At 45.3% G+C, this 20,521-nt stretch overlaps 1 long non-coding RNA gene across 2 annotated transcripts; it reads left to right on the forward strand.

Annotated features, from left to right (window-relative positions):
* The first annotated feature begins 2,700 nt into the window (after nt 1-2,700).
* LOC138156215 (uncharacterized) lies at nt 2,701-16,263 on the forward strand. 2 transcript variants are annotated; one of them, XR_011167099.1, is made up of 4 exons: nt 2,701-2,816; nt 8,706-8,850; nt 10,970-11,340; nt 15,890-16,263. It is a non-coding gene; the product is annotated as an uncharacterized lncRNA (long non-coding RNA). The 2 variants fall into 2 exon arrangements; XR_011167098.1 differs by lacking the exon at nt 10,970-11,340.
* The last annotated feature ends 4,258 nt before the right edge of the window (nt 16,264-20,521 follow it).

Raw genomic sequence — 20,521 nt, forward strand, 5'->3', positions numbered from 1 at the left:
CTTCCTTCCTTCCTTCCTTCCTTCCTTCCTTCCTTCCTTCCTTCCTTTCTTTTTCCCCCCTCAGAGTAAAACAATTTACGAGCTTTTCTTCTTTTGAGACAGGATAGATCACTGGAGAAAAGAGAGGACAGCATGGTATAATGAAATGATCATTGATCTTACAGAGCCAAGCCTTGCCTTCACATCTTAACTTTGATGCTTGCTACCTCTGTGGTTTTGGGCAAGTCACTGAACTTTTCTGTTCCTCAGTTAAGAGGTGAGGGGGCTGGACCAGTTGGCTCCTGAGGTGTCTTCCAGTGGTAGATCTGGGGTCCAATGAGTGGGTGAGGTGGGGAGGAGGAGAACAAGATAGTGCAGGTCGGGGCTGTTATCCTGGCCTCTTGTCTCCCTGGAGCCAGGCTGCTGGACACTAAATCATCGGTTGCAGGAAGGCAGGCTCTCCCCATAGGTGCTGTGGGCCTTTCGTCAGATGGTGCCCTCCATGGTTCTCCCCATTCAAAGGCCCAAAATCTGCAGGTGGTCACTGGACTCCTCCCAATCCAGCCCAACCCAGTCCAGGCAGAGGATAAATCACAAACTATCTTGTTTGCTGCCTTAAACAAACATGCGAAGTGTAGACAATTTTGACATTGACTCCCCCCGCAAAAGTTCTGAAATGTTTAGCTTGGCAGATGGCCAGGGCATCTCTCATTGTCATCATTGCGAGGGCTGATTGCTGCTCATGCCCTGGTGTAAATTCTTCCTCCCTGAGAGAGAGGAAGAAAGGAAGGAAAGAAAAAAGAAAGAGAAAGAGAGCGAGGAAGGGAGAAAGGAGGGAAAGAGGAAAAGAAGGAAGAAAAAAGAGAGAAAGAAGGAGGAAGGGAGGGAAGAGAAAAAGGAAGGAAAGGAGAACAAAGAAGGGAAAGAGAAAGAAGGAATAAAAAAGGAAAGAGGAAAAGAAGCAAAGAAAATCAAGAGAAAAGTATCTTTGATTTATTCTGAGGCCCAGAGAGGGAAGGTGATTTTCATGAAGTCTCACAGCAGGTTAGTGGCAGAAATAGGACCAAACCCTAGTGTTGGGGTGTTGGGTCTTCTTACTGGCCCAGGAAGCAAAGACAATGAATTTGAATACTTCGTTATTTGCTGATGTTGGTGTAGTAGATATGGAGGTTTCCAGGATTTTCTATCTGAAAGAAAGTGGAAAAGAATTTATAGATTCAAGAGTGTTTAGAACAGAGAACGTCAGAACTGGGAAGGATCTTAGCCTGCGGAATGTCAGCTGGGAGGGGTCTTAGAACAGGGGATGCCAGAGCTGAGAGGGACCTTAGGACAGGGAATGTCAGAGTTGAGAGGGACCTTAGGTCAGGGGAAGTCCCAGCTGAGAGGCACCTTAGAACAGGGAATGTCCCATTTGGGAGGGGCCTTAGAACAAGGGATGTCAGGGCTGAGAGGGGCCTTGGAACACAGACCATTAACGTTTAGAACTACAAAGAACCATTGATCTCATCTAGTTCCATTTTCTTACTTTAGAGGAGAAAGCCGAGACCCAGACAGGGGAATAGAACTGCTGGTGGCCACACAAGTCATAAATAGTTGAGCCTGTTGAACCCAGGGTCTCTCTCTCAGGGTTGTTTTCCCTACGTCTCCCAGGTGTGGAAAATGGGGTTCAGGATCATGGCAGGACTGAAAGTACACATGGCTGTGACTGGTTCCAAGCACCCCGTTTTATTATGGCCCTAGGCCTAGGTTTTGGTTTTCCTTCTTCCTCTGTCCCCCAGCCCATACCTCCACTTACCCCATTCTCATGTTCCCTCATTCCTCGATGTTCTCTCCTTATAAAACAACAGATAGAAGATGCTGTAAGATCTAAGACTCATAGGACTGACGACTCAATGGAACCCAAATATTTAAGTCATATGAGTTAGAACTGGATGGAACTTTCAGGGTTGTCATTGAGTCCAGAACCCTCATGTTAGGAGAACTTCCTGAAAGCATGAGAACTCTTCCAAAGTTGATGGGCTGCCTCGGGGTGGTGGGCTCCCCCTTCCTGGGGAGCCTCCATCCTGTAGAGGTTCAGCCTCTATATTATGCCCATCAGTTGTGGGCACCCCTCCAAGGCTCTGTCCTTGGCCCATTTCTCTGCTGCCTCTGTAATCTCTGAGTGGCTTGATATATGTGTAACCCAGATCCTGCATTTACTCTCCCAATCCCTGCCCACAGCAGCAGCTGGCTCTCCAATTCTAAATCTCCTCTCAGGGTTCTAGGGATAGTCCTGAGGGTTTGGGGGGTAAATTTTTCTAGTGCTTTAGAGCATAACTCCCCACCAGTGTGTTTCCCTCCATCCTCACCTGCCATAAAGACCCCAAATCATCTAGTCAGACAAGACTGAGGCTTTCCCCCCAGTGGTTTCTATTCAGTGGCTTCAGTGGAAGGGCTCCTGCCATCATGTGGCTAGAGGCTCCAGTCCCCTGGTTCTGAACTGCTTTTTCCATTTCACAGAAGACCCACAGGGTGGGACCAAGTGTTCTTTGCTAATAACAACACTCCAATCTATCTAGTGACTTTCCAGGATTTCTCCCATCTACCTAATGCCTTGGTTGGATTGATGGGTTGTTCTCCAGGCCTTGTTCTCACCTAGTTCACACCTGTGATTCAAACCAGATGTGATCTCACTGGATAAAAGGTGTCAGTACTAAGCAGGGTGGGGCCAGTGATTGACTCAATTGGCCCCACCCTGATATGTGGAAAGTGCTTTGTAAACTCCAGAGAGCTAGAAAAAGAACTGTTTTTGTGGCAGATTCCCAGAGATGGGGGGGAGGACCTCAAAGGTCACCAAGGTAATCCCTTTTATGAATCAGGAATCCCCCCCTGCCCCAGCCACCCAGTTAAGTGGCTCTCTGGCCTGTACTTGGAGACCTTGGTTGGCTGATGGGGGAACTTGACAAAGCTGCTCATTCCATTCTTGGGTGGTTCTGAACGTCCTTTCTCATATAGTGACTTCTTCTGTCACTTTCCAACAATGACAGAATGTCTGGTGAGGGAGGAGCCCTGAAGGGACAGAGATGAGTGCTAAAAATGGAAGCCAGCTCAAGTGGAACTCCGACTCCACTGACTTCCTGATTCTGCCAAGGTTTGCATTTGATGACTGACTATTCTCCTTCTGAGTTTTGTTGGTTTGAGAAATCTCTGTGCTCTTTCTAAGCCTCACTGTTATGATTTGTAATGTGGAAGGATTGGACCCTACTGGCCACTGTGAACACAATCACCAAGGTCCCTTCTGGCTCTCAGGGGCATCACCACTTGTCCTGATCTTTGTCTCCCTTCTGGACTCGAAGAGAGTGAGGCTGGTGACTGCACAGCCCTGCCTCACTTAAATCCAATTCACTTGCAAGTCAAGACTTCTGATGTCACTGGTCTTCTTGGAGACCTAAGCCCAAACAACAAGACAGTCCAGCTCTTCAATTCCATCCTCCAACGACCTTCTGGCTCTGAATTCGCCTTTCTAACACACCCTCTGTCTTTCTGTATTTATGTTTTAGGGACCCTTTCAACTCTGATATTTTATAAGTCTCTGCTTCTTGGACTCTGTGGGCCCTTCTCTCTTGAGGGTCAAGGGGCTGGACCCAAGGTCCCAGGGCTAATCTCTTAGGACAATTCCCCAGTCTGGGCTGGCCAGAGGTCTCTCTGCACCTGCTCTTCGTCCCAAAGCCTCAAGAGCCCTTCTCTCTCTCTTCCCGCCTGCATCTCCTCCCCCTGCCTTCCCCTTCCCCTCCCTCCCCCTCATCACATTCCCTGTCAAACAGACACACCAAGCCCAGCCCTCCCCACCCCCCCAGGACAATGGGGCTCTTTCAGGCTGGCACAAAGGAAGGTTGAAAAGGGGAGAATGAATTTCTAGCTGTGGAGGGTGGGGGGGAGGGTCGGGCTGGTGGAGAAGGGGGGGGGGCAGCCGCAGAAATGTTCCAGATGTGTATTTATTCATGTCTGACACAACACAATTTGATTTTCCACCTAAAAGATCAAATAATATTTCAGTTACAGTTAATTACACAGCTCCAAAGCACAGCCCGGGAAACTCTGTGGTTCATCTTGTGTGCGGATTTCACACATGGCTTCATCTGCTTATGGGTTACGTTCATTATGGGGACGGCATGGTGCCATCCCACCTCCTGAACACAGAGGTGGCTACGTGGGGCACTGATCTCAGGCCCCCCAGGCCCCTCTGTGCCCGGGAAACTTGACCACTGCCGTTCCCAGGGAAGGACCAGTGAGGAGCTGTGCTTTTCTAGACTGGAAAGTGAGAATTCTAGATGCTTGTTCTGGATCTTCCATTCATGAGTGGAACAACTAGACAGTGCAGTGAATAGAGCACTGGGTCTGGAGTCAGGAAGATCTTTGTTCAAATCCAGCCTCAGACACTTCCTAGCTGCGTGACCTTGGGCAAGTCATTTCACTCTGTTGGCAGGATAAAAATGGCAAACCACTTCAGTATCTCTGCCAAGAAAACTCCAAATGGGGTCATGAAGAGTCAGAAACAACAACATAATTGCCATCCGTGAGTTGGGTTACTCCCTTTCTCTGGACACAAGTATTCTTACTTATATAAATTATATATAAAATTGTGCATCTAGGTGGCAGAAAAGCTTCTCTGCGAGTCAGGAATACCTGAATTCAAATCCAGTCTCATATATTTAGTAGCTGGGTGACCAAGGATAAGTCATTTTACCTGTCTGCCTCAGTTACATTATCTGTCAAATGAAGGAAATGATGATAGCACCGGTCTCCCACTTTGTTGTGAGTTACAAATGAGATAATATTTGTAAAGTGTTTTGCAACCCTTAAAGTGATATAAAAATGCTAGTTATAATAATGATTATTAATATATAGGGGGAAAAAGTGGTAGGCACAGGATCACGGGATTTAAAGTCAGAAAGGACCTTAGATCCCTACAATCCAACTTCCACGTTTTCAGATGAAGATGCTGAGTCCCAGAGTTTAAATGATTCACTCACTGCCATGTCAGGCTGCGGCCTGCTTGGACATGAAGTCAGGAAGACCTCTGACGTGACCTGTGTGGCCACGAATGAATCATGTAATTTCTCTGGGACTCAGTTTCTTCTTCTGTAAAATGAAAGGGTCAGACTTCATGGCTCAGGGGTAGGAAACCTGTGGTCTTGAGGCCTCATGTGGGTCCTTGAGTGTGGCCCTTTGACCGAATCCAAACTTCACAGAACAAATCTCCTTAATACAAGGATTTGTCCTAAAAACTTGGACTCCGTCAAAAGGCCACATCCAAGGACCATCAGATGGCCTCTTAGGGTCTCCTTACTCTAAAACTAGGGTATTTTCCACTGTTTTTGTTGGTATTCAGTCATGTCTGATTCTCCATGACCCCATTTGGGGGTTTCTTGGCAAAGATACAGGAGCGGTTCGCCATTTCCTTCTCCAGCTCATTTTACAGATGAGGAAACTGAGGCAAACGGGGTGAACTGACTTGCCCAGGGTCACACAGCTAGTAAGTGTCTGAGGCTGGATTTGAATTCAGGAAGATGATTTTTCTTGATTCTGAGCCCAGCGCAATGTCTGGCCCAGCCACGGGAGGTATTCAAGCAGTGAGAACCTCAGTGGGTCTGGATTCAAGACTCCTCTGGATGTTCTCAAGCTTAGCAAATGTCCTTCTTGAACCCTGAAGTTCATAGTTAAACACAAGTTCAGATGGGGATTGACTAAGGAGCTCTGACATCTGTTTAAAGCCTCCCCCCTACCCTGACATCCCCTGTTCTCAGGCCTTTCCCAGCCCTGACATCCCCTGTTCTCAGGCCCCTCCCAGCCCTGACATCCCCTGTTCTCAGGCCCCTCCCAGCCCTGACATCCCCTGTTCTGAGGCCCCTCCCAACTGTAATATCCCATAACTCTATGCTTCTCCAGAGGCCTTTTCTCTGTTCCAGAGAAGCCTCAGGGCTCCCCTGTTCCCCTCTTAGGCTCTTGTCTGCAGCATCCTAGTTGATGCAGACAGCAGGGGATGAGAAAAAATCAAACTGTCCATGGGAAGCCGCCTCGGAGTCAATAAAGCCTTTTATTTCTCGCCATTTGTGTGTGATTTCCCACGTTACTGAATGCTGCTGGGGCAGCATTGGTAGATTGCGTTTGCTCCCCGAGTCTCCATCAGCAGCTGAGCATGGCTCCACTTGGCGTCAAGGAGTAATTGAAGTCGTAGACTATTTGGGCTGGAAAGGAAGTTAAGGATCATTTGATCCGGTCCCCTCATTCGGTGACCTTGCCCATGGCAGGCACTCAGGACAAAGCTGCTGACCTGCCTTGGAGGCCCAGAGAGGCACAGCAGTTATCCTGAGGTCGCCCAGTAAACTGGTGGACTGTCCAGGAGTCCATCTTATGCATCTCCAATCCTAGCCTAGGGCTCCTTCCCCTAATGGCTCCCTCTCAGCTCAGGGTCCTGCATGGAAAAGGAAACTCTGACTCAACATAAGCCCGCTCTGACCAGCTAAGGGGCACTGGCCGTCCCAGAGCTCTGGGTGAAAATATTTGTGGAATCTTCGGCATGGTGCCTGGCACAGAGTGGGCATTTTAATGCCTACTAGCTCCTTGCATTTGGCCCCCAATTTACTCAATCAGCTTCATCTGGTGGTTTTAAAAAATGTCTAAAAATGTTTTCTTAATGCATTTTGCTTCTTATATCGCTACCATTTCCCACCTAAAACCCTTTCAACTAGAAAAAAAGGATACTAAAACCCAAAATGATTAAGCAAAACCAGTTGATAGAGTAGTCATAAAGGAGAGAGTATTGAACGTTTTGTACCCATGATTCCCCACTTTTCTACTTAGAAATTGGTGTTGATATTTCTACACCATGAAGAAACATTTCTTCTTATTGACCTACTATACGTTAGGTGCTGAGAGCTGGACCTGTTGTCTGGAACCCATATTGATCATGGCATTGGATCAGAGCTCTGCTCTCCTTGAGCAACACCTCCCTTTACACCATTATTAGGTAGAGGGTTTTCCTGGTTCTACTTTCTTCACTCTTCTTGAAGTCTCGTGCTGCATTCTTCATTATTAAATTCCCAGCACCAGAGACAGGGCCCAGAACATGGCAGATAATTAACAAATGCTTGTTAATTGACTGATTAATATTTGTTGTTCTTTGGGGCACCATAATATTCCATTTCATTCACATTCTACAGTTTAAGATTTCCCCCTATGAATGAGTGGCCAGATGGTGCAACAGAAAGGGCTCAGGACTTGAAGTCAGGAAGACAAGAGTTTGAATCTTGCCTCTGACACTTCCTAGCTGAATGTGTGACACTGAACAAGTCACTTACCCTCTTTTTGCCTTAATTTAGTCATTTGTAAAATGAGATTGATGATAGTAGTATTACAGTTGTGAGGCGCAAGTGAGTTCACACATAAAGCACTTTGAGATCCCTGAAGTGCTATTATATATATTCTGGTTATTGGTGTTAATATCGTGCTTTGTTTACATCCTTTTCCACATGACACATATACTGTAAATATTCTGGTATATGTGGGACATTTCTTCCTGTTATTGACCTCTTTGGCATATGTACCTAGTGGTAGTGACATCTCGAGGTCAAAGGGTGTGGACAATTTAGTGACTTTTTTGCATAATTCTAGATTGTTAATTAGAAAGTTCCAAGGAATTCAAGACTCATTATCAGTGTATTATTGTACCTATCTTCCCACAGCCCCTCCAACATCGACTGTTGTATTGTATTATATTTGCAATTTGATTGGTTGGTTGGTTATTGTCCTTAGTTCTCCAAGAGGACCCAAATGCACAACTATGTTAGACTCAAGTTACAGTGAGACTAACCATGGCTGATCAGACCAATATGAGTTCGGAATGCTCTGCCACAGGTCGGGTACAAATACTCCATGTGAACATTTGGGCTGGATTCTTGAAATTTTAGAAATTTTAGAAAGCTGGGAGTGGTTTAGTTTGCATTTCTTTTTAGTGATTTGGAACATTTTCCACATGGTTGCTGATTGCATTTTGTCTTTTGAACACTATTTATATATATCTTTTAATAATATATATAAAAAATTAGGACAAAACATTAATATACTGTTACATAGTAATATAACAATGTAGAAATGTATTATTACATATTAATATATTAAATCAATGTATCAATAACAAGATGATATATTGATATTTTAATTTAGTAAAATATCATTGCATGTTATTAATATTAATTAAATTAATATAATAATGACACATATTGATATATTGTCCAACTTCATTTCGCCAATTTCCTATATATTTTGGGCATCGGGCTTTTCAAGTTTTCACCTAGTAGGGTGTCTCTATGTCAAAGGGCGTGGACAATTTAGTGACTTTTTTCATAATTCTAGATTGTTAATTAGAAAGTTCTGATGAATTCATGGCTCATTTTTGGTGTTTTCACAGTTTTCACTAATCGCTAATTTCTTTTTTTTTAAATTCTAATTGCATTGATTTTGTTTGTACAAGAATTTTTACCTTTTATAAAGTCAAAACTGTTAATTTTTATATTCCTTCGTCCTTCTCTAGGAAGGACTTCTTCCACTAGTAATAGCTGTGAAAGGTATTTCCTTCTGTTCTCTTTTAATGTGTTTTTTTTTCCACATATTTCTTTTCCTATTTCATTTGCTTCCTCATTACATGGTATAAAAATACCGATTGAAATCTATTTTTCTCTCTTTAGGCAAACTGCTTTCCAGTCTTCCCAGTCAAATAGAGTCCTTCTCTCAGATGCTTGTGTTTCTGAGATCTGCTGTTCGACAAGTAATAATAATCATCGATTCTTGGCTCAGTGAAGCGTGGGGAGCGCCCATTGACTTGGGAGTCAGGTGAGTGGGGGGCCGTCTGTGTCTTGGCTCTGCACTGTGTGTCCTTGGGCAAGGAGCACATCTCTGTACCTAGGAATGCCCTTCACTTTCCAGTTCCATCTTCAGTTATTAACCAGCACTAACACTACATTCCAGCCCGACTAGACTTGTGCATTCCATCGGTCTCCATGCCTAGTGTGCAGTTCTTTCTCATGGCTGCCTTTTGAGATCCCCATTTTCCTTTAAAACTTAGATTTGTTGCCACCGGCTTTCTCCCCTTCTCTTAGAGAATGTAAGCTCTTTGAGAGCAGGGACTGTGCCATTTTGATCTCTGTACTTTCAGGGGCTAGCACAACACTTTGCAACAAAGAAGTATTTTTTAAAGTTGAATTTGAAATTATAGAAGGGATTGTGCAAATATTATTATGCCCATTTTATTGTCGGGGAGAATGAGGCTGAGCGAATATATCCAATGGCATGCAGCTGGTCAGTGGTACAGTCAGACTAGGTCACCTTACTCCAAATTTAGGCTTCTTGTCATATTTTAAGGCTACTTCAAAGTGCATGGAAATGGGGAAAACATCTGCTTTTGTGGCATTGCTGACCTTGCTCTCAGGAATTTCCAGGAATGTCTATGCCCGCAGCTCAGTGAGAGATTGAAATCATGGGATCACAGAATCATAGTGTTTAAGAGACTATTATAGGGCTGGGACTCAAAAAAAAGGAGGAAGGATATGGGTGAAGTGGGGAAGAAGAAGATTTGGAGAGAGAGACAGAGAGAGAGACAGAGAGACAGAGAGACAGAGACAGAGACAGACAGAGACAGAGAGAGAGACAGAGAGACAGAGACAGAGAGAGACAGAGACAGAGAGAGACAGAGTGAGAGAGACAAAGAGACAGAGAGACAGACACAAAGAGAGAGAGGAAGAGAGACACAGAGAGACAGAGACAGACAGACAGAGATGGAGGCAGAGAGTGATAGAGATGAAAAGGGAGAAAAGAGACAGACACACAAAGATAGAGAGATGAGAGACACAGAGAGAAAAAGACCCAGCCATATACAGAAACAGAGATAGGGAGGAAAGAGAGATAGGGCTAGAGAGGAGACAGATACTGGAGAGAGAATGAAGAAGTATATAGAAGATACAATAAGAATAAAAGTGAGAGGGGGGAGGAAGGAACTCAGGGAGATGTGGAAAGGGAAGATAGATCTAGAAAGAGGGACAGAGCAGACCAAGACAAAAAATGTCAGGCACAGAGAGGCAGAGACACACGAAGAGCCAGAGATAAACACCTATTTGGAGAGACCAAAGTGAAAGCCCACAGACACCAAGAGAGACAGCAATCTGGATGCAGAAACACCAAGAGGCAGACGTAAAAAAAAAAAACCCTTTAGAAGGACAGAGAACAAAAGCTTGGAGACACAGATGTGGAAACAGAGATACAGAGAGCCAGAGAAGAATTCCTACAGAGATACAGAGACTAACAGGGACAGAGACCCAGAGAAAGAGATAACCTCAGAGTGATGGAGGTGGACAGAGAGAAATCTAGTAAGAAATAGAAAATGAGAAAGGGGCCAATTGAGACAGATGGAGAGGGAGCCCGTGCCTGCTAAGACAAGTGAGGGTACTGGGGGGAGGGGGCCCATCTGGCCCAGCCTCCCTCTCCGGGGGTCAATGCTGTAAATCGGCCTGGCCTCCTGGGCTTGGTGGGGAGGGGGGGTCGGCAGAGAAGAATCCCCATTGCCGGCCAAGTCAAACAACGGGGCTGTCCAGGGCTGAGCCCGGTCCAGACAGTCTGGGCCGGCGTCCAGCCTGGGCCTGGCGCAGGAGCCCCTGAAGGCAGCAGACTCTGGCCTCCCTCTGCTAGCAATTTACCAGCAGGAAAAGTAGAAACAACAGAGAATAATGAAACAGAGGAATGTCTTTGACATTTTTCTAAAAAGGAAAAATGTGGAGTTTCCAGTCCAACTGAAAGACTTATGGGGTTCGCAGGGAGGCTAGACCTGACTTTTTAGAACAAACTGCCCGATGAGAAAAACAATTTAGTCCCGAGTAATATTCACTTCTGGGCAGACTGGGCTTCTTCCGAAACTGCTTTGGCTACAATGTTCTCATTGATTTTCTTTCCAATTCTTCAGCAAATAGAGCCTTGTACATCTCCTGGATGTGCCACCATAGACTGGGCTGCGCGCTTCACACTGAGAGCCTCATAGCACATGGATGACCTTGATGGATGAGGGTGCTTCAGGCGCAGGCGGGACCAGGGGTGGGGAACCTGCGGCCTCGAGGCCATATGTGGCCCTCTAGGTCCTCAAGTGCAGCCCTTTGACTCAATCCAAGGAGATTTATTCTGTGAAGTTTATATTCAGTCAAAGGGCTGAATCTAGAGGCCCACATGTGGCCTCAAGGCTGCAAAGGGTCACCCTTGAGGACCTAGAGGGTCACATGTGGCTTTGGGGCTGCTGGACCCCAGGGAGCTGCCACTGTCCTCATTGCACTTATAGCACTTGTAAGTACTTACCGTACTCATAGCACTTATATCGCTCATAGTACTTATAATGACAATGTTCTATTGTCACTGTCGGGTGTGGGGTGAGTGGGAGATAAAAGTCTTCCCTCCCCTCCCCTCCCCAACCTTGATGGAAGCCTAGGGGAGAGATGAGAACTTCCCAGAGTAGCCCCAAATAGAAAGGGCGGCATCTTTCTACAATGCTAAGAGATTACTGAGGGGAGAGCTTCCCCATGGTCCAGTTGCTTCAGTCATCAGGACCAAGACACCAGTCAGGAGTTACTGTGGCATGACTTAAAATGACGGGCAGAGCACATGTCCCTTGTAAAGGGGCCCCTGTCCTTGCCCAGGTCTCGGGATGTGGGGCCGAGGAAGGGCTCCCTTATTACTCCCATCGAACGTGGCTGTGTACATTATGTTCTCCCTAATATAACCCAATAGAACGGAAGCCCTCTGGAGGCAGAATCTGTTTCAGTTTTGTGATATTATTACACCAGTAACAAGCGCAGTGCTCAGCAGATTGTAAGTGCTCGATAAATGTGTGTTGGGTGATTGATTAGATGGCTGCAGAAATGGCTAGAAGATATTCTAGATGGGGAGAAGAGACAGTGATACAGTGGAAATGAATAAAGATGATAGTAATAGTAACAACACATAGTGCTTTCAAATCTGCAGTATATATACACACATGCGTATACATCTATGTGTGTAAATGTATATATGTGTATGTACGTATATATTTACAAAATTTGATACTCACATCAGCCCTGGGAGGTATTTACCCCCATTTCATGGATGAGGAAACTGAGACAAACAGAGGGTATGTGACTTGCCTAGGGTCACACAGCTAGTAAGTGTTTGAAGCTGGAATTTTAGATTTGGAGCAACAGGATCTGGGTTTGAGTACTAGCTCTGCTGCTTGCAAGCTGAGTGACAGTGAATAAGTCACTTCCCCTCTCTGGGCCTCAGTTTCCCCCACTTTTTGTGTGTGGGGATTGGATTAGATGGCCTTCTATTAAAAGTCCTTTTCAGCTTGAGATCTAGAATCCTATGACCTCATGAGCCTACCTGACAACCTTGTTGTGGGGAAAGGGCTTTGTGATGGAAGAAATTCTTTCATTGTTACTATGATCATTGCTATTGTCCAGCAGGGCAAAATAAGTAATGACTTGCTATTTTAATTATGTTCTATGGTTACAATTCGTTGTTACATTTGATCTCCTCAACAACTTTGAGGTCAACAGGGCAAATGTTTTCTCCCCATTTTGTAGATGGGGAAATTGAGGCCAGGGCATAGGAAGTGACTCGCCCAAGGTCATATATTCTCCTGGTTCTGTTCATTTCACTCAGCATCAGTTCATGTAAGTCTTCTCAGGTTTTTCTGAAGTCTGTCTGCTCCTCATTTCTTGTAGCACAATGGTATTCCATTCCATCCATATAACACGACTTGTTCAGCCATTCCCCAGTTGATAGGCATCCCCTTGATTTCCAATTCTTGGCCACCACAAAGAGAACTGCTATAGTGTGTACAGATAGCCAGGCATTGTGCAAAGCCCTAGAGACAAAGAAAGGCAAAAGATGGTCCTGCCCTCATGGAGCTTACAGTCTAAAGGGGGAGACAACATGCAAACCAATATATACAAACAAGCCATATACAGGATAAATAGGAAAAAGTGAAGGGAGGGAAGGCCCTAGAATTGAAAGGGGTTGGGGTAGGCTTCCTGTAGAAGGTGGGATTTTAGTTGGAGTAAGTTGCAAATTGGTAACCTAAGCCTGGTGTCTTCAGAATTTTAGGTCAGTGAACTTTCAATTGTACTCAGAAGAAAATGTGAACTATAAAGGAGAAATGACTTACCCAAGGTAACCACCTAGGCAGGTGGCAAGGTCAGAACTAGAATCCAGGTCTCCTAACACTTAGTCCCATGTTGTTTCCACTAATTTTGTGTTGCCTTCCATGGTCTTTCTGTCAGTGGAGCAATTTTTTTCCACATAAAATAGAATTCCACGGCCTCCCTGAAAACATCTGAGCAAAGACTACAATGCCACAGCGGGTTCTTTGGGAATGGCAAGGAAGCAACATTCCAAGGTAAGAGAGCATTCTGAGCTGATGCGGTGTCAAAGCCAGCTGTGAAGCATGAGGACAACCAGCAACAGGGCTTACTGGAGCTAGCCCCAAGCCAGGCTCGAAATGTCCAGGAACCAAGGAGACCTTTCCCCTTCTGATGTCTCTGATAGAGGTTTCCAGACTTCCATGGAGACCTGGCCTTCTGAATCCTAGTGAGGATAAGTTCTGGGCTTGGCATCAGAAGCGATCAGTCAGGTGATGTTCAGAAAGCACCTACTATGTACTAGGCACTGTGCTAAAAGCTGGAGGTACAAACAAAGGCAAAAGACAGTCCCCGCTCTCAGGGAGCTTGTTGGCATCTTTTCCATTCACTATCTTTCTGACCATAGACAGGCCATTGCCTCTCTCTGGGCCTCAGTTTTCCCATCTCTAAACAGAGAGTTGCATCAAGGAACCTTAAAGTTCCTCTGGGCTTTTTCTTTAAGGAGTCTGATTATGAAAGGGATATCTATCTATCTATCTATCTATCTATCTATCTATCTATCTATCTATCTATCTATCTATCTACCTATCTATCTATCTATTTATCTATCTATCTATCATCTATGTATCTATCTATCTATCTATCTATCTATCATCTATCTATCTATCTATCATCTCTCTCTATTTTTTAGTTTTCAACATTGACTTCCATAAGCTTTTGAGTTTTCAGTTTTCTCCCCCTCCCTCTTTCCTCCCCTCCCCAAGACAGTGTGCAATCTGATATAAGCTCTACATATACTTTAATATGAAACATATTTTCACGTTAGTCATGATATAAAGAAGAATTAAAACCATTGGGAGGAACCACGAGAAAGAAGAGACAAAAGAAAAAAAGACCAAATAGCCTGCTTCAATCCACATTCAGACTCCATAGTTCTTTCTCTGGATGTGGACAGCATTTTTCATCATGAGTCTTTTGGATTTGTCTTAGATCCTTTCATTGCTGAGAAGAGCCACGTCCATGAAAGTTGGTCATTGTACAATGTGACTGTTACTGTATACAGTGTTCTCCTGGTTCTGCTCACTTCACTCAGCATCAGTTCATATAAGTCTTTCCAGGTTTTTCTGAAGTCTGCCTGCTCATTATTTCTTATAGCACAATAGTATACCATTAAATTCATATACCACAACTTGTTCAGCTACTCCCCAATGGATGGACATCCTTTCGACTTCCAGTTCTTGACCACCACAAAAGGCTGCTATAAATATTTTTGTTCACGTGGGTCCTTTTCGCTCCTTCAACCTTTAAGGCAGCTAGTTGGTACAGTGGATAAATTGCTAGGCCTGGAAGACCCGAGTTCAGATCTTACCTCAGATACTTTCTAGCTGTGCCTCTGGGCAAGTCACTTCACCTTTATTTGCCTCAGTTTCCTCAAATGTAAAAAAGGGATCATAATGGCACTTACCTCCTCGGGTTGTTGTGAGGATCACATGAGATTATATTTACAAAGTTCTTAGCATAATGCCTGGGACATATTAGGCATGTAATAAATGTTCATTTTCTTCTAGCTGCCTACTTTAAAACGCAATATTTGATTTATTTGCAATAAATACTGGCAATGTTTTCTAGCTCTGTTCCAAGGCCCTCCCAGCTCTGATATTCCCTATTCTAAGACCCCTCCCAGCCGTGACATTCCCTGTTCTAAGAGCCCTTACAGGTCTGACATTTCCCATTCCAAGGCCCCTCCCACCTCTAACATTCCATGTTTTGTTTATGTGTGTAACAGTGGCCATCCCTTCTGGGGAGCACGTTGGAGCTGGGTTTCTTCCACCTTCACTGGTGACACTAGGAATGGCTAGGGCAGAGGATCAGCTTAATGGAAGTTTACCAACCAGGAGCACCCATTTAACTAGAAATAGCAGAAACATGGCCTGGACTCCTAGCCATGGTCATCTCTTCCCGGAGGAGCTATTTCAGAAGTCTTTACCTGATGTATGACTGACACCCAGAGCCAGGAGCTTTTAACCTCTCAAACTTAGAAGCTGGCTGCCCAACCTAAAAGCTGCCCCACTCAGGATCTCTTGACCGAGGTTTGAGGAAAGGACAACAATTCAAGGGACTTCAGATTTAGCCTTAACCTTACTCACACAAGCTCATGAACTCAGGTACCAGCAGCAATGCTCTCTGTCTAGGAGTCTGCGGGAGCACCCCACATATGCTATAGACAGGAAGAGAAGGAGGAGTCTGTCTCCCTGAAGTCCATTAAATGGGAAGTTTTTCCTGTCCACTGATATGTTCCCTTCACTATGGCACCCCTTCCTTCCATCACAGGGGAGTACACGAAGACCAGCTGGAAACCTTCATTCTCACATGCCTTTAGTCTCAGAGACCAAAGCACACGTCTCACCAGAAGCAGCCAAGAGGCGGACCCAGCTCCAAGGGGATTACCCCAGGTAGAGCAGGAGGTGATGACCCTCATTACATTCTCATTTCTATTTCAGGGGATCATCAGGGGGACCTTCAAGCCTGATTGGCTGGTGGGACTCACCAGTAATGATGCTGAATTCGAGTGAAGCTTTATTGATATATATGAACTGATGCAGAATGAAATCAGCAGTACCAGAAAAACAATATTCTCAAGTACCACCTTAGTGCAAATGTAACAAGCTATAAAAATGAAACTGAACACTATAAGCACATGACCAACTTTTGGCCAGGGAAGAGATGAGAAGACAAACCCCCTTCCCTTTTTTGTTGGAGAATATGGCTGTGGGATGCTGCATAAACTTTCAGAGTTATGTGATGGGTCAGTTTGGCTGAAATTTTTCCCTCTGTATTATATGTTTTCCCCCATTAAACTTTATTCTCATCTATATTTCTCAATGTCTTCTTTTCCTCTTCCATTCCCAGAGAGCCATTCCTTATATAAAAAAAAGAGTAAAAAGGAACCCCCCCCCAAGATACCCAGTTTAGCAAAATTAACCTACATATTGAAAAGTGCAATACTATATGCAATATTTCACACCAATGGTCCCTTACCTCCTCAAAGAAGTGAAAAAAATACATTTTTATATCTTGGGGGGGAATGCTTGAGCTTTTAAAAATTATTTATTTTTGTCATAAAGGATGCTCTGTGTGTGTGTGTGTGTGTGTGTGTGTGTGTGTGTGTTGGGAAATGGAAGTGATGTAAAAACAACAGACTTTAGCCAGTCACTTAATAATTTTTTTAAAATCCCTACTATGTGTTGAGCACTGTGCTAGGCACTGGGGATACAAGGAAAGATGAAAAACTGTTCCTGTCATCCAAGAGCCCTCAGTCCAATTAGGGAGACAACATACAAACCACTATATATGAACATATAGACAGGATGAATTGGGAAGGCCCTAAGATTAAGGAGGAATGGGAAAGGATTCTTGTAGTAAGTGGGTCCTTAGCTGAGACATGAAGAAAACCTGGGAAGTCAGGAGGTAGAGATGAGGGGAGATGGTGTTATAGGCAGGAGGCACAGCCAGGAAAAGTGCTCAGAGTGGGGAGATGGAGTACTGTACGTGAGGAGCAGCCAGGAGGCCAGTGTTGCTGAATGTTAGAGGATGCAGAAGGCAGTGAAGTGTAAGAAGGCGAAGGTACAAAGGCTCCCAGTTACAAACGGCAAAACAAAGGTTTTTGAATTTGATTATGAAGACGAGGGAGCTGAGGGGCTGCTAGATGACTCGGGACAGAGTGCCAGGCTTGGAGTCAAGAAGGTTCTTCTCCCTGAGTTCAAATCTAGCCTTGGATAATTTTTTAGCTGTGTGACCTTGGGCAAGTCACTTAACTCTGCTTCAGTTTCCTCATCTGTAAAATGAACTGGAAAAGGAAATGGCAAACCACTCAGTGTCTTTTCCAAGAAAACTCCGAATGGGGTCATGAGGAGTCAGATGCAGCTGAAAGGACTGAACCATGGCTAATTGGAGGATGGGGTAGAGGGAGGAGAGAGACTAGTGAAGCCAGCAGATTATTAAAATATACCACGGGTGAGGTGAGGAGGATCTTTATCGGTAGTAGCAATGTCAAAGGAGAGAAAAGAGGGCCTTGTCGTTAAGAGATAAAGGACAGAACTTGGCCACTGATTAGATATGGGAGTGTGTGTGAGAGAAAGTGAAGAGTCCGGGACGACACCTGGGTTGTGAGTCTTTGTAACTAGCGGGCAGTGGTGGTGATCTCAATGGGATTATTTTTGAATCGTGCTAAATGATGTGGGGCTAGCGAAGGCTGTGTGCATTTCCATTTCTGTGACGATGACCGTCCCATTGTCTCCTCATGTCGTCTCCATAGACGCCCGTCCAGCAGAAGACTGCAGGCAGTGGAGAAGGAACAGAGCCATGCATCTGACCTTCCTTACCCAGACTGGGCAAGGGAAGGGAAAGAGAAGCAGCCCGAGACTCCTGTGCAAATATTTAGGTCATTTCTCTTGCCAGGAGCAAGCTGCCTGCTTTGGCCCCTAGGGCCGGCCACGCTTCCAGATTGGAAATGGTCGGCCTTAATGACTTTGACGGTCCCCTTCCAGGAGGGATGGGCGGGCCAGGTCCTGCTGCCAGTGCTTGGCTAGGGGATCAATACCATGAAGAAGGCCCTTCCCTAGAATGTGCTTCGTTATTCTTAAGGCCAAGAGAGCATCTGGACAGGAACATACAGAGAAAAGTGAAGGAACCAATGAGAATCTAGCCAATGTCATCTCAAATAATGAAATCTTAGAATTGTAGAATCTTAGAGTTGGAAGGCGCCTGAGATATCTAGTTCATCTCTCTGCACATAGTGCCAGACTCCCCTCTGCCCCTCCCTGACAGATGGCCTTCCAGCCTCTTCTTGGATGCCCCCTCATTGAGTGGCTCATTACCTCCTTAGGCAACCCAATCAACTGAATAATTAACAAGCATTTATTAAGCACTCACTGTGTGCCAGGCTCTGGGATAGACAAGGATGCAACTGTAAGATCCATTATTAGACAGTTTGGATGATTAGACCACGCTTCCTCACATTGTACAGAAACCAACGTTCATGTAACTTCTTACTGTGATCCTAATTCTCTTCACTGGACCAGCATAGAATAAATCTAATCTCTCTCCCATCTGGAATGACTCTGGGATAGTGTGCATGCACCCTTCAGCCTTCTCTAGGTCACAGTGCCTTTAATCCGTCTGGGTGTGTCACCTTCTATTTCTGCACGCTGGCCAGCCATCCACAGAAGAATCTTCTTTCCAAGATGGTGCCCAGATCTGAACCTAGTCTTCCAGGTGTATGGTCCGGCCAAAGCAGAGGGCAGCAGGACCAGGGGCAGAATGGAAAGAACTTGAATGGAGATTTTTAAGCAAAGGATTGTCCTGTTTATAGGATTGTAGATTTAGAATTGGGAGGAAATAATCCAACCCACTCATTTTACAGAGGGGGAAATGGAGGCCCAATGAGGCTAAGTGACTCACTCACGGTCTCATAATTCATAAGTGTCAGAGGCAGCACTTTAAACCCAGGTCTTGCTGGTTCCACATTCAGCACCCCACCATGGTAGGGGTCCGTCACCTTTTTTGTGCATCATGGACCCTCTGACAGTCTGATGAAACCCACGGGCTCCTCCTCAGAATCATGTTTTTAAATGCATGAAATAAGAAATAGAAGGTTATAAAGGGGACAGAAATATAGTGAAAAATATAATGAAATATAGTTATGAAAATATTAAAGATAGACATATCCCAGGCTAAGGACCCCTCCCATAATGCCATGCTGTCCTCAAGCAAACTCTTTAGTTATTTCTGAGGTTTATTTGAGGACATGACTTGGGCTAGATGGCCTTTGCAACCTCTTCCAAGTCTGAGTTTTTGGAATCTGGAATCAGTTGTTGTGGGTTCAAATGATGTCACTGTGCTTGAAGCCTCTCACTTTACTTCTCTGGAATTCCAGCTTCCTTCTCTGTCAGATGTGGGACTTGGACCACGTGATTGCTCAGGTCCTTTCCGTGTGTAAAATTGCCCTCGTTCTGGACACTGGGCTTCTGTTCATTCAGCCTGTTAGCACTTTTTGGCAGATTGCTGTGTGCTCAGCAAGGAGCTAATAGTCTGCCTGGGGAGGAAGTGCACGCACAGGAAAAGCGAAGGCAGGCTAGGAGGCAGACAGAGGAGCCAGCCTAACAGATGACCCCTGGTCATTCTGGCCAACAGCCTGGTGACATGCCCACTTCTGCAAGGGCTGTCCTACAGGGTCCGGCCGCAGATCTCCCACTCCATATAAACTATGACTGTGCACTCCCCCAAGACAAGAGAAGGTCAGGACTCAGAACCACATTGTGATCTAGAATATTCCTCCCCCTCTTGCTCCCCCTTCCTGGTAGCCCCTTTCCTCCTTCTTTCAGTCCCAGTGTCTCTGTGAGTTTGATTTTGGACGCGAGTCCTTTTGAGTCACAGACTCTCTGAGCTGGAAAGGATCTCAGGGGGCATGTGGGCCAACCCAGGCTTGACCAAGAATTCCCTCTCTTAGATCTGCACAAATGGTCATCCAGCCTTTGCTTGAATACTTCTAGAGAGGGGGAACTCACCACCTTCCAAGGAAGCCTATTCTGTTAGGGGGCAGCTTTCATTGTGAGGAAGTTTTTCTTGAAATCAAGCTAAAATCTCCCCCTCTGTCGCTGACTTGTGACCTTGGTCATCCCTCCTTCCCCCTCCCTTTCACCCCAGTTGTGCCAAGTTCTGTCTTCTAAGGTCAAGCAGAACTTGAAGACAACAATCATGTTTCTCCTGACTCCCCTCTTCTTCCTTCAACCTATCTTAGCCAGACCCCTGAGTCAGGGATTTTCAGTTACATAATGGTGTCCTAAGTTAGCCTCTAATAGGAGGAGCCAAGAGATAAGAAGAGATTGAAGATGAGAGAGAGAGACAGACAGAAATAGGGAGAGAGTTAGAGAGAGAGAGAGAGAGACAGAGAGACAGAAAGAGAGAGACAGAGACAGAGAGAGGAGAGAGAGACCGAGAGAGACAGAGAGAGGAGAGAGGAGAGAGAGAAGGAGACAGACAGGTACAGAGACAGAGAGAGAAAGAGAGAGGAGAGAGAGAGAGAGAGACAGAAAGAGGGACAGAGACAGAGAGAGACTGAAACAGTGACAGAC

The sequence above is a fragment of the Petaurus breviceps genome, unplaced genomic scaffold, assembly GCF_028583685.1.
Source record: "Petaurus breviceps papuanus isolate PSGF00001 unplaced genomic scaffold, PetGlider_PUasm1.0 99, whole genome shotgun sequence".
Classification (NCBI taxonomy): Eukaryota; Metazoa; Chordata; class Mammalia; order Diprotodontia; family Petauridae; genus Petaurus; species Petaurus breviceps.